The sequence below is a fragment of the Barbatula barbatula genome, assembly GCF_947034865.1.
Source record: "Barbatula barbatula genome assembly, chromosome: 7".
In the NCBI taxonomy this organism is placed as follows: Eukaryota; Metazoa; Chordata; class Actinopteri; order Cypriniformes; family Nemacheilidae; genus Barbatula; species Barbatula barbatula.
Window position 1 is genome coordinate 20,310,019 of NC_136770.1, and position 15,044 is coordinate 20,325,062.

At 39.6% G+C, this 15,044-nt stretch overlaps 1 protein-coding gene across 5 annotated transcripts in view; it reads right to left on the reverse strand.

Annotated features, from left to right (window-relative positions):
* Positions 1 to 15,044, reverse strand: part of foxp1b (forkhead box P1b) — a 153,451-nt gene that overhangs the window by 113,911 nt on the left and 24,496 nt on the right. For 4 of the 5 annotated variants that reach the window (XM_079461264.1, XM_079461255.1, XM_079461262.1 and 1 more), the window contains exon 4: positions 9,803 to 9,850. The gene's annotated coding sequence lies outside the window, so the exon portion shown is untranslated. Of the gene's footprint in view, positions 1 to 5,087; positions 5,177 to 9,802; positions 9,851 to 15,044 lie in introns of those variants that run through there. The other variant, XM_079461261.1, reaches the window with a different exon arrangement.

Genomic DNA, 15,044 nt, shown 5'->3' on the forward strand with positions numbered 1-15,044 from the left:
ACAAAAGATCAACCGCTCCTTTTCAACCGAAAGAAAAGAAAGAAAGTTTTCGTTTCATTAACTCAAGACTAAAGCATAATTATCTCCCTATGGGCCGCAATCACCAAACGCAGGATAATAGAACTGAAAGCACTTTCCACTCCACTCATCTAAGCGATTCTTTTATTCCCACTCTTTTTTCCACTTGTTTTTTCTTCTCCGCCCTCAGATGAGATTAACCAATCAAATAATGGCAACAGATTGCGGGGGCAAGAGGAAAATACAACTCTCAGAATGGCGTCTATTCGAAAGCTTTTAAGACTCCGGGTTATCTGCCTGCACGTTCCTCGAATTGTCAGCGAAATGGCTTCCGTTTCTTTTTGTCTGGCATCGCTGTTCTCCTATCTTTCCTTCTGACTTTAGAAGAAAGTGGAGGAACGGGGTGAGGGACATTAGCCAAAAACCAAATTCTCTTGAACACACAAGCAATTGACATCAAAGATGTCTCCATTTTTTCATTACCAATACAGCTTAAAGTTACTTGTAACTATCGCCTGAATAAAATGATCACATATACAATGTCAAATAAAATACTATATTAATTGATCACTTATTTACTTAAAAAATAAATACAAATTTCTCACGAAATCAACAGTGCTCATTCTCATTTGCAAATACAGCAGTATCGACCAAGCTCAAATATCGGCCTATTACAACTTACAATGCAATTTCTAAAACGATTTAAAGCCAAAAACCTAAAAGAGACCCCCCATTGAATTAGCTTATGGAAATAATTGCTATAAGCAAAAGTCTCTGTGATTAAAATGGTTTGGATCAGCAGGCTACAACGCAAGGAAAACGTCTTACTCCTGGAACGGAGACACAGCGTTTGAAAGAGAAAATGGCAGGCCAAGCGGCTGTTTTGCCGACCGACACAGAGGTCGAGTTAATTAGACTATTGTAATTTTAATCAGGACAGCTTTTCGCAGTCAGCTTTTGCCGTGTGCACATCCATGACACGCTTAGGGCCTCTGCATGGACATAAAGACAGTGCGTGTGTGTGCGAGTGTGTGTTCCGGCAGGCTCGCTCCACTAATGAGAGATGCCACAGAAACAAAGCCCCCAGTATCACTGGGGGAAACTCCTCGCATTCTGCCTGCTCGTTCCTCTGTTCATTTAAAAATCATTTAAATATAAAATATTTGAAATGATTTGCTTTTCCCTGGCTATCCGATATCGAAAAGCAAGTCTTTCATGTTGCCTATATTATGTTCTTAATGGGCTAGTTCACTCGAAAATGAAAATTCTGTCATCATTTACCCACCGATATACATTTCTTTGTTCTGGTAAACACGAAGAAAGACATTTGTAAGAATGTTAGCAATTTTCAGTTCTTTGACATCATCCACTAACATAGTAAGAAAATAAATATTGTATATTATTTTGTTCTGTTAAACACAAAGTGAGAAACTTTGAAGAATTTAGGAACACAAACAGTTCTTGGGACTACCATTACATTTTTCCTACCATAACAGTCAATGTCACAGAATTGAAAATTGCTAACATTCTTCCATACATCTTTCTCTGTGTTCATCAGAACAAAGTAATCTATACAGGTATGAGGGTGAGCAAATGATGACAGAATTTTCATTTTTGGGTGAACTATCCCTTTAAACCTGCATTAAAATTCAGAACTATCATTAAAAGAGACTTTGTTGCAGCAACCATCATTTCGGACGAGGTCATGGGTTGTTTTCCGACAGCTATACATTCTGACAATACATTGTTATTCACCAAACATCTGTGATGATGAGATCTGAACCAAATGTCCATAGAAACGTTACCATTAAATTTCCATATTGTGTGATTTTTCCTTTATACACTTAGAGAAAAGCAAAAGATCCATATGGAAATGCAGCATACCGTTCGATAATTTGAATAAACTGAACAGAGGGAAATATTCAAGATTTACCTACAGCACAAAGGTGATCAAACATTTTAAATCCACGTCGCTTTAGGTTTACTGCTTCATTTAAATATGCCTTCTCATGAAAGTATATTTAGCATATCCTACAAAAACATGCATACAGTTACTCACTGCTGTATGTATTACACATGTGACTGTCATCTAACCTGATGGTCGGGTTGGTTTGTAGATAAAATTCAGTGGGAAAGATGCCTTGTTTTGTTAAGCGCCAGATGAATTGTGCCGGGGGCCGCGTCAACAAAATAAAACCTATGATGAAAATAAGGGAGCCATCATTATGAAACTCAATTTGAATATAAACTTGCAAACAGCCATGTAAAATGACAACACTGTAAGCGGAGCTGCATGAGGTGACAAAACAATTCAGGTGGCATTTACATTTGGTCACATCATGTGTTTGTACTGAATGGATAGTGACCCACTCATTGGAGGTTAACAACAATTCATTCATCTCAGGAGAAACATAGTAGTACACATCTTTAACCAAATGGAATTAAACCAGTATACAAAATATTTGGGAGCAATGCTGGATGGGATCATTAATTTATGAAATATTAGTTAAAAGCACCGCAGGTTCCTTACATAACTTAAGCCATATACTGGCAAATGCCCTAAGCAATTTGTCTCATTTGCAAGTAGCTGGAAAAAATAATTATCTCATCTATTTCTTAAACACGGATGAAAAACAGACTAATGGCTCTATCTTAATTTGGAGTTTTACGTCTATTTATCATATTGTGGAGCGCTCTGGGTTTTATCACTCATCATCAATATTTCAGGCAGTGTTAATATTAATTTGATCAGATATTAATTTTACTCAAAATGCGAGTATAAATCAATAATTCAACAAAAGGAATGATCAGTGTGGCTGACGGGAGAATTTTTAAGTTTACACGTCCTGTATTAAATACAGAATCGTAATCCCCGCACATCCTCATCATCGCCTTGTGAGGTTAATAAAACAGGAACAGTACAACAAAGATGCTGAAATTACAAATGTCTACGGCGACAGCGACTATAAAACAACATATACGACAGTCATGTGACCAGATCAAGCCGAGTTTATAGGTTGTTTAGCTCACTGTGATACAAGACACGCAGTACCTCTGTTGAGGATTGAATATATCAGGCTGATTTGATAAGCGACCTCATCACTGGAAACCGTTCTGTCTTTAATTCACTCTCATGCTTTACAATACCTGTATGTGAGTCTGTATTATGTGGAAGATATTCTGAGAAATGTCTCAAATTTCAAAATGTCTTGAGAAAGGTTTTTTTCGTTGCCTATTCAATGGATGTCAACGGGGCCCTAATGTAGTTTGGTTATCAACATCTTCAACATATCTCCTTTTGTGTTCTGCATTAAAAAGAAAGTCATAAAGGTTTAGAATGACATGAGGGTGAGTGAATGAGGAAGCATCTTTGGTGAAATATCCCATTAAGTTTGGTAGGGCAAGAGTACGTATTATTACTATTAAAATGCTGGGTGAGCGTGTGGATGAAAATACTTAAAAAGGATCTAAATTTTAAATTCACGATACGAAAACTTAAATGTCTGACATCATAATTTTTTTAGGTTTATTTACATGTCATTGAAAGAGTTAAGTTTAGCCAAAAACCGAATCAGGTGACTGGACAATGACCCCAGCTAACTTCAAACCTGTGCATACTCTTTCCTTTCAATAATTCATCATCTCTTTGTTATTGCCAAGCACACAGAAAAGAATTAAAAACCGCTGATTCCTCCTAATTAATGCTCTCGCTTGTTCTCGCTACAGATGTCTTAGATTTCCCCGGTAATCTTTCACTGTATTTAACCCTGTCAAACATTCAGGCGGGCTATTTTTTTCCTCCCTTTCTCCCTCTTGTGCCTCTTAACCTCCTCCATTTCTCCTCTTGTCTATTCATCTCATCGCCGGCACATTCTGTATTGTCTCTATCTCTCCCACTAAATCACCTCTTGATGTTTCCTTAATTTATTCCACTCTCTCCATCCCAAACCCAGTCTTTCCCTCCCGCTCACGGACATGCACTCGCATACACACCAGAGGGGGGTGCTCTGTTTTTTTTGGGCGAGACGTACGTTGCTGTGCGAGAGAGGAGACTTTAAATAAACATCTGCGCGCCGTGGCCACAATAGAGTCTTTTGTGTTGATGTGTGCACAGAAATGATGTTTGGATGGCCGTTTTCAGCTCGCACAACACGAGAGCACTCGAACAGGTTAAATTCCCATTAGGAGTATATCAGGACTTCACAGAATCCAAAAAGTCTGGCAAAAGGTCAACGTCAGAGTCATTTAAAAAAATCTGAAATAAAGATTATTACTAAAGAGTGCCATCAATGATTCGTTATGGTTTCTAAGCACCAGTAAAAAAAATTAAAAGATTATTAAAAGAAGATATTTTGAGAAATGTCTCGGCTGTTCGTGTCCATCCAATGGAAGTCAATGGGAGCCAATGTTGTTTAGTTACCAACATTCTTCGAAATATCTTCTTTTGTGTTCCACAGATCTGGCATGACATCAGGGTGAGTAAACGGTGATAGATTTCATTTTTGGGTGAACTATCCCTGTAACATATGCAACCCTGTTTCCATTAACCCTTATGTTCTGTATAAAGTTTGCGGTCATTTCAGATATTTTTAAAGAAAAACCAAGCTAATATGCTATGACTTTACCAAATCTTATAAGAACTGATTAAAACAAACTTTTAAACTTAATCGCATGCTTTAAAAGCTTTATGAAACGTGACACATTACTCATATCTGGGGGTCTAAGAGACCACAGACATAAACCACAGATATAAATTTCACATTCTTTTATCGTCTTACACACCCACCAGTTGTTCATTGTGTTTTACTGTATGTTTTTGCTGGGGTAAAACAGACACCAAAGAGAAACAATACTACTTTTCTAAATAACCACTTCTTTGAAAAATGCTTGTTTATATTAAACAACAGATGGTAAAAGCTTTTATAATAAACTGCGGGGTTTTATTAGGACAGGGAAACAGAAGAGGTTCATTTTTAATACATACAGTACACTGTACACCATTGGGTTCTCTATGACCTCAAACATAAAAGCAGTATCTTTCAACACAACTCGACGGTTAAGGAACTTACCAGGATGCATGCGAAGACTCAACAATATTTCAACACCCTTTCTCCTGCTGTTCTGCTGTGAAAAGGCAGTATCTGTTTCTCCTTCCTGTCTCGCTGGTCGCTCTTTGTTTCAACACACTCCACGGCAACAAATAACACTCTATGCAAAGTGATGCCTGCAAATTGTTTTGGATCCATATTTGAATATTTAAATGCTTCACTTTAGATCTAGATATTTGGCAGCAATTTCCATATACGAGTGTGAAGCAGGTACACACCACCTGATAGCGGTTCATCATTTTTTTTGTTCCAACCTTAGACAAAGATCTGATACACACCATTCATTTTAATAGCTGTAGTTTCGCATGAGGTCACGCAACTAATGTTGAGAATCCTCCTAGAGACTGTGCAGTGGGTGACAGGATCAAAACAGCCGCCCACTTGATGGCATTTAACCAAATTGAATGTGTTGATAATATAACATTTACATATAGCATAACTGTAGAGCTCTGGGGTGATCATTATCGAAAACCAGCCTAAAGACATATGGAGCTCTTAAAACGGGTCGCTCAAAAAGATGCCTGGGAAAAAATGCCACAACAAAGCTGTGTAAAACAGGCAAATAGATTTGGGCGTCAGGTCGCCAATGATGCTCATTTGTGGTTTCACGCCATGGCATTTACTTAAGAGATACAGCTTACGTTGGGAGGATAGTAATCTGTGGACGCCCGTGCTGGTGTAACTTTGTGCGGCTGGAGAGGAGAAAAGTGGCTGGTTTTTGAGATTTTGAGAAGGACAAGATGAGCTTTGATCTTTGGGCTTTGAAAGCGAGATACTGACTCCGCTGTCAATCTGTCTGTTAAGAAAAAACATGCTTCTGACATTTTTGTAAGATATGCAGTCGAACGTGTGAACATGTTTTTCTTTTTTTTCCTGGAAATGGATTCTCTACCACGAGTTTGCACACATAAAAACTGTGACAATAATACAAGCAGCAAAACAGACTCAAGTAAATGAATGACGATGCAAAAAACTATGACTAAAACGAAACGTGTAAAATGATATACGCTGACAGCCAAATCTTTCAAACGAAACGTGTAAAATGATACACGACGGCGGCCAAATCTTTAAACAGAAACTGAGCATGATTGAAAAAGCAGAAAATAAAAGGAAGTGGCACCGAGGATGATATAGCAGAGTTTGGCAGAAGCCTATAGGACAGGCACAGAAGGTGTCACTATTCTTCACGTGACCCAAGGGGAGGGAGAGACAGAAAGAGAGAGAGAGAGAGACTGTCGCCTTCCTTCGATTTGGGGTGCTGTGACTCATATGCTGCTTGTCACATTGGGTTTTGAGCGCCTGCGAGGCAGACGTGACCCAGAGCGGCACCCATGTCCTCCGCCTGTATATTTACAAACAGAGACAGGGCACAAACAGGCTGGGGCGAGACGGTTTGGCAGAACTGTGAGAAGCAGGGGCGTAGACTGTGCTGAGAGTAGAGAGAGGGGAGAAAGGACAGATAGAAATGACCCTGTGATGTTGCCAGTGTGTGTGCGTGTGTGTTAAATAAAGCGAGCATGTCGGTGCAAAACAAATTCCATTCATCCTTCAAACTAAAGTGTACAACTCAGATTTTCTGCTTGGATGTGATTTTTTAGCTTGTTAAATTAACCTTTAAAACATTTTAACTACTGATTTGAGTGCTTGAGCTATGCCAGAGTATGAATTTCAAGCCACAAAGATTTGATGTATTTTAATAAATGTCTATATATTTAAAGGGATAGTTAACCCAAAAATACAATCCTCATTATTTCATTATTCTCATCATTTATTAATCCTACTGTTGTTCTGAACCTGTATATCACTCTTTATCTGCGGAACACAAAAGAAGATATTTGGAGAAATGTCTCTGTGGTTTTGTGTCTATACAATGGAAGTCAATGGGTGCTAATGTTGTTTGGTTACCGACATTCTTTCTTCTGCAGAACTCAAAAGAATATATTTTGAAGAAAGTAGGTTTGGAATGACAAAAAAATATTTCTCCCTTTAAACCAACGTCCAAATTGTTAAAATTGCATAAAATCTCCACATATAACATCAACTCAGATAAGCATTGACAATATCAGATTTAGGAGTGGTTTCCCGGACAGGGTTTAAACGTAGTCCCAGGCTAACTTACTTGTTTGCGACCAAGACACTTCTAACATTCATCGCTGACATTTGATGCACACGGTAATGTTTTTTGTAAAGTGTGTTTATAAAATAGACTCAAATATCCTAATTTATATAAGCCTAGATAATCCCTGTCAGGGAAACCTCTGCTTAGTGCGATTTCAACTATTCACAATATAGAAAAAGAAATTCAGATTTTGTCCCCATTCAACTGTGGTATAAATGTGGCCAAAGGTCTTATCAAACACTCTATCCGCAGTTTAATATACTGCAAATATTTGAGGCAACGGTCACGACGAAGATATTAAAAAGCAGTAGAAAAGCTCTAAAAGGTGTCGCCTAATGTTACTAATGGAACGTATTAAAGTGCCGCGAAATGCCTTGAGATCTTTCCTAACCCAAATAATTAGTCAATATTGAAAAGGTTAACTTTAACAGCAAGGATGGCTTTCACGTCCTCGCGCGGAGACATAAATGTAGCCTCTTATTAGTCATAACCATCTACAACGTGCAAGTACCAATTATGAGTCTTAAAAGTGCTTTTAAAGGAAATGCTAAACCACACTCAAGACGTTTAAGCAGAGATACTCTTCGCTAACTCCTGCCACAGCGATCGGCCTTCCTGGACACTTTAAAACGGGTGCGATTGTGGACAGCGCAAAGTAATTTAATGGAAATAAACCTACAGTCCACCTGCTTATTGGGTCTTAAATCTGAATAACTAAATAATAACCTGCACTTAAATGTATTTTCGAGTGCATTTCAACTCGAAGTTTGCACATTTGAATCAATATTCAAGAGGGAATAATCAAACATTTTGCCTTAATTCTTATGCGACAGAAAGGATTAGTGCGCAACAACTCATCTGAAAGTTTGCCGGAAGAACGTGTTTTTATGTTTGTTATGATTAATTCATGTTGTTAACGTGGATCCGCGGCAACGTCGCCGTATTGACTTTCAAATCGCTGATCTCTGAACTAACATGAAATTGTGTAGTTGGAAAATGACAAGAGATTGATTTCCATAAGTCTCATAAGCACAACTGACTATGTAAATAGGGCTGATTTCTTTATGGGGGTGGGGGAAAATAGCTCGGCACTCCATTTACATTATCAAATGACACAATTTACATTCATGTTTTCCATTTACTATCAATCTGTAACGTACACAGTTTTTGCAAGCGGGCGTAACTGTTAGAAGCACTTCTCTAAAACGCTGCCTGGCCGGGCTGGTAAAACAACAGACCTGGCACTAGCTCCATTATGACAAAAGCATGCGATAACAGAGAAGCCATTTAAGTACCATTCAACCAAGCGAACGCCAGCTGAAATACATATTCACGTCGATAAAAGAGTTGAGTCTTTCGGATGGACTCTTTATGTTTGTTGGCGACTATTTCAGGTACTTATCTGAATCAATATGCTAATGAATGCTAATACGTAACAATAACTTGTGTACAGCAAAGCTGTTTTTTGTGATTAAAGGTTGTATACAGATGTACATTTAACAAGAAAAGAGGCTGATGTGATGACAGACTGTGATGTGTGGGCGGGTCATGGTTTGTTTGTTGTTATGTTTACAAAACACAGGAAGTGAAGGCCACATTGATGTAGGTCAAAAGTGACACTTAAAAAGTAAAGTCAGATTTCCCCGTGAATACAGATAAACCTATTATAAACATTAGCCATGTTTGTAAGTATCACTTTGTATTTGAGGTCACTGTAGCAGTTTGGCACACATGGGCATAGAAATGACATACACCTATAGTGCTTAAAGGAAAAATTCACCCCCAAGAAATTCTCTCATTATTTACTGACCCTTGAGTTGTTCCAAATCTGTATAAATGTCTTTGTTCTGATAAACATATATTTGAAAGAATGCTTTGTAACCAAACAGTTCTTGGCCACCATTGACTGGTAGTAAAAAGTGCCATTTTGGCTGTCTGCTTTCCTACATTCTTCAAAATAAATTTTATAAAGACATTATATCACTATGTAGTCAATGGTGGCCAAGAACTATTTTGTCAAAAGCATAATTCCAAATATGTTTCTCTGTGTTCATCAGAACAAATACATTTATGCAGATTTGAACTTGAGGGTGAGTAAATGAAGACAGTTCCTTTAAATAAAAAGGAAAACAAATATTTTAGGAACCTATACAACACAAAAAACTGAAACGACTACAAAGTTTTAGTTTTTCACGTTTGTATAGACAAATTTGAACGGGCACATTCAACATCAAAATCAACATTTAACCAGTTTTCTACATAAAGAACTAAGTAATAACTATAATTGGGCATAAAATAAAAATTAATAAGGCTTTACTTCTTTTTCTGGATTTCTTGTAAATTATATTTTCGCATTCGAAATACTAACCAATACTGTTATTTATGGGCACCAAACCTGCATTGGATGGTGGTCTTATATGTAAATGTGCAATGCTTAACAAATGCATGTGGAGGCTTTTATCCAAAGTGATTTACAGTGCATTCACAGGATACATTCTAATCAGTGTGTGTTTCCTGGGAATCAAACCCACAATCCTTACGCCCTTAAGGCACATACCTTTCTGAACTCTCAGCATCCACAGGGCCGGACCACTGGTTCTCCTCACTGCAGAACAGACAGCAGGTAGAAACAGTGATGAAAGAGGGCAGAAAGAGATGAAAGGACAAAACGACAGAAAAAAAGACATTAGAGACAAATGAGAAAATCTACAGAAACTTGGAATCATCAGAGACTGGTGCTCCACATCCAGCTACCAAAAAAACCCTGATGTGGATTTGTGCTAATTATCCAGCCGATATCGTGATAGCTTTATCTCCAGACGAATCAAATGAAGTTTTCTGCTCGGATGAGAACAAGGTAACGGGAGGACGAGGGGATGTGGAGAGAGCGAGAGGTCACTTTGAAACAATTGTTCATTACCCTGTTCCTCCGAGTTTATTTTGGCGCCTTGTTTAAATAATCTGGCAATACATTTGTAGCTTTTTAACAGGGCAAAATTCCCTTGATTCAACAAATAATAGCACATTCAAGAAAACTGTAATTGAGTTGAAATTGATTCGAGCGGATGCTCTAATTGCATTTAAACACTTTTCCTCTCTAACCCTGAATTCGCAGCTTCTTAATTACTGGCCCTCCGTGCAAATCCCCCCGGCGGCGAGGTGGAAAATAAAAATAGTGCGAGTTTTACAGCCCATTGTTAAACTGACCTATAAACTTTTTTTATTCAATATAACTCAGCGGCCCAGCGGAGAGGAGGGTGAGGTGTTGAGGGAACGCTACTAAACTCAGATTAGCCCAATCCCCCACAGACTCGAACCTGTCACTCATCTTCACGAACCCCCTTCACTTTCGCCTCCGAGGGGAGGGAGAGGCACAAATGTGTTTCCTGAACAAGGTGCAAAAGGCACATCCTGATTAGAGGAACGAGCGCCGCTCCAGTCAATCTTGCAGATGCAGCAAAATTTGCCTGAGAAGAGGAAAGCTGCTGCCAACTCAAACAGGGCTCCCTGGTGTGTGCGTGTGCACGTGTGTACGCCTGCAGTGGCCTTCCTGAGGGCACGCTGCAGCTGGATCTGTCTGAATAAAGGTACGAGGCGAAAAGTCAAAGCTACTGTAAAACTCTCCACCCTCCCCCGGTTAATCGCCAGGACGTCCCGAATCAAAAGAGAAAAGACCCCACCTAAAAACACGTCGCATTGTTTTTCTCCGCAAAGCCTTCCCACGAATTACAAAGGAAAACTTTTGTAGAGAGGGCAAGCGTTTGCTTTTTCCTGGCCTGTGATCGTGCCAAACAAAATGCCAGGAGAGAAAGTGACATTCAGTGTTGGTAAAAAAGATTTAAATAAAAAAAAGAGGTTTGAAAGTGATTAGAGTTTTTATTTCATTGTTATGAGGTTGACACCGGAGAGGAAACCAGAACAATCCATTCAACTGTTTTCCTTTTTTCCAGCCCCTCTCTCTCCTCTGAATTTAGAAACACTAATTAGTTTTGCTCTCATAAACCCAACCTGAAAACGGCCAATTAGATAGTGTGAAGTGGGAGACGTGCTGAAGAAACAAGTGCTTGGAGAAGGAGAGTGAAAAAGAAAGTAAAAACCTCATCATGCTTCAATTACAACATCGCATCCAATGCAACAGAGGGGAAGAAAAACATTTCACACTTTTCACCGAGAACATATGCCGGTTTGTCATTCGAGCACGCAGCTCAAACGCACTTCTGCATAACAGTGTTATGTAAATGAAACGTGATAATGTTTCATCTGTATCGGTTGTTATTTAGCTCTCTCGGGTGCGTCGAGGTCATCGTTTAAACCGAACCACCTGGCTAACCACAGCGGCAGCTGGGCTCGAACACAGCCACCAGAATTTGACCAGAACGTTCCCTTAAACCACCTGCGTTAATCCGATATATCAATTCCCCCTTTCAAGGGTACCTCCGCGTTAAGAACGCAGCAACTTGCTTTTGTTTTCAAAAAGGGGCCGTTTCGTTTTGCTCGCCAGGTGGCTTATACCGAGGACGTCGTTGGAAATTAATGATAAACTTACGCGAAATTGTCTTCGGGAAATTTGGGGTCCCGTCCCCCGAGTTGACCCGGGCGAGCGTTACATCAATGTCAGATTTAAGACTGATGGTCTGTCAAAGAAACCCCCCTCCTTCATCTCCAGCCGGTTCCTGAGCCGGGAAGAACGGCTAAATAAAGGGGTCTGGGCGAGGCGGAGCTCTGCGTTTTTGCCGGGAATGAATTCTCAGATGCCGGGGTCGCTGCCAACGTCCTTGCAGCCAACGGCTGAGAGGGCAGAGGAGTTCACGCTAGCTGCAGCTCGGACCTGCGCTGAACATCTGCTCATGAATGAGAGGGCTGCCTGCTAAAAGAGTGCAACGGCGCTACCAGGGCCGGCTGATGAAAAATGCAACGCTCTCTTTCTCCTGGCACGCCGGTTTCGACTCTACTCTCCTGAGTCCGACCCCGCAGAATCATATTAAGGGAATCTACGAGCACTGCGCGGGGTTTATCCGAAAGAACAGCTGCCGTGGAAAAGGGATCTGCTGCTTGAGGAGAGCTCTGGGACTTTCGCACAGAGATCTGCCTTCACGTATGCTGTTTGTCCTTGAAGAAGGGAAACAAGGGTTAAACATCGAAGTAATATGGTGAGAGGGATGGGTACATTAGGCAGATTACAGCAAAAAGAGTTGAAAATAACAAGATGGGGGGGGGTCTTTGAGATTGCTCAGGTATTTCTAAATGGCTTGAGTCACTCCAATGTGAGTCTAAAGTATTATTACAATGTTTTATTGTCCACAACCATAGGTATAAACAACAGTTACTATGATGTTTACCCTAACAAGCACCATAAATGACCAAAAAAACGAAGAACTGACTAAACCCAAACCACCCTGACTTTACGTCGCCGTGCTCTTTCATCCACACTGCAGCCAGACCAGTTACAGGGTCACACCGTATAATCACAGTACCAACTTTTCTAGTAAAACCGGGCTAAATATTTGATTCACATAAAGCCACCATAGTATTTTACCTACAGGAGGGCCAGAGGTTTCTTTGGAAACACCACTGAGTAATAGCAGAAGTTTAAGGAAGTGGTAAAACTGAAATAACAGATTACCTCACATTCAGCAATTTCGCTTCTGTCTCGGGACGGGTTCAGTTCATTTAGCCATAAACAATTCTGTTTGTATACGGCTGCGGCGAAATGCGGAACGGAAGCTACAATGGTCGGTTTCTATGTGCGGCGCAACCTTTTAAAGACATCAGCGAAAAATCTGGGGAAGCATTAAAATAGACACTACGTGTATGAGTTTCCGATTGGCCCGTTCCAACTTCCTTGTGAGACTGGAGTACTGAAATTGCTACATTTGTCATATGGCGATCCTAGTTGCGCTTTAATATGCAAAATGTTTGGCAATTTGTGTGCAGCTGTGAGTTTAGCTTTTTCCATTGAAAAACCCCTTTCAGTATAACATCTGACGTTTTCCTGCAGTTCTGGTAGAACGTATCGCCAGCAATCGGATATTCTTAAGCAAAACAGATGGCAGCATACTCAAAAACATTTTAATATAAAACAACTGGCATTTAAATTCAATATTATGATTTTATTAAAAATAAATGCTCAATAAGTGTCCTATCAGATCTAGAAGCATGTTTTATCTTTTTAATTCATCTAAATGTGTCAGTAATAGGGAGTGAGCGAGATGGGGAAAAAAAGGTAAATATGACTGCTTAAATTTAAGGCACACATTGTTGACATATAATGTAATTTAAGTTGGGGTGTGAATGAAAGCCCAGCAGGGGTAATAATACCCTCCTAATGAGAATCTCTGCTAGCTGTAGACCTTGCTGAGATAGCCATAATGCATTGCTTCTCTTTTTTTAATAAAATAATTGTTACAGTTATTAAAGATGAATCTCATCAGAGGCTGGGTGACAAAATAATTCATTACCAAAAGCACGGCTTTAAATAGCTGCAAATTAAATTCCCCACAGAAAATATGCCTGCAGATGAATGGGATCGTTATTTCATAAATATTGGATTCAGTGTGCCCTTGGAAGACAAAAAAAACATCAGAACGTCCATTAAAAGAGTTCACGGCGAAAGGCGGCTAATCAATTACTATAAAACCACAAATTATTTGTATAGCGTACGTCATATTGACAATGGAAAAACAACATTCCGGATCACATGGAAAAGTATGGTTGGCATTTTGTAGGCACTGCACGATTTGATTACATTTTGGGGACACGATCCAAATCCCAAAATGCTGATGGTTATATAGCAATAGTATATAGATACAAATCCTTAGGATGTTTAAGCATAATTTGTGTGTAAAGGTTGTGCATTAGAGCAATACTAAAATATGTATGCTCTAACATGCCAATAGAAATACAATAAGAGAGTACAATAACATTACACTCATCTCTATGACTTTCCTCTTGAATAAATGAAACGTTCTGCATTAGAGCACCTACAGCAAATACATTCATTCCCTTTAAATACGAGAATGCGGGATTTGAAGCTTTTTCAGTCTTTTCGGCTGCAAAGATTACCCGAACACCCTTGTGCATGTTTGTTTACGGTTATTTGTATATGCTCCCCCCCAAAGGTCGGAGTCAATGCAGTTCGATAGCATTAACGCTTAATACACATTCCGTCAATAAATGATTAAATTGATTATTTATAGTTCCTGTTGTTTACTGAATCCGCAGAAACTTCCCAGCAAGCACCAGACATCTCCTGTCCTCACACGCAGCAGGATGTAAAGAGGAAAAGCTTTATTAAGATCTTGCAGCCATAAAGAGCAGGGGGTGACTAAGCGGCTACATTAGCGTCTAAAAGCCAAAGTTATTTAAACCCAATAAAACGCTAATACATTGTTTGAGTGGAAGTTACAGTGAAGTTATCTCCACCTTAATAACATCACGGCGAGCCTGATGTTGTTTAGATCAATAAAGCCCATTACAAGAGCAGGACTCCACACAGATAACAGGTCTCAAGCGCAGTGATGTAACACTCTATGGCATCGCGAAGCAGAAAGGAATCTTCTATTAAATAAAGGGGCCAGCGGAAGACCAATCATAAGGCTCGATAACCTGATAAGAGGCTAGTGTGAGTGTTTTTAATATACAGGATGCTGCATTTGAATACAGCGCGATGGCACGGTTAGTGTTGGCAGAACCGGTTTGCCTGAAGTCATGGGGATGGTGACACAACGAGTCGTAAGGTGGCATCTGTAAAGAGTATGACCTATATAAGACCCTCCTGAGCGTTTTCTAAATCTTATTTT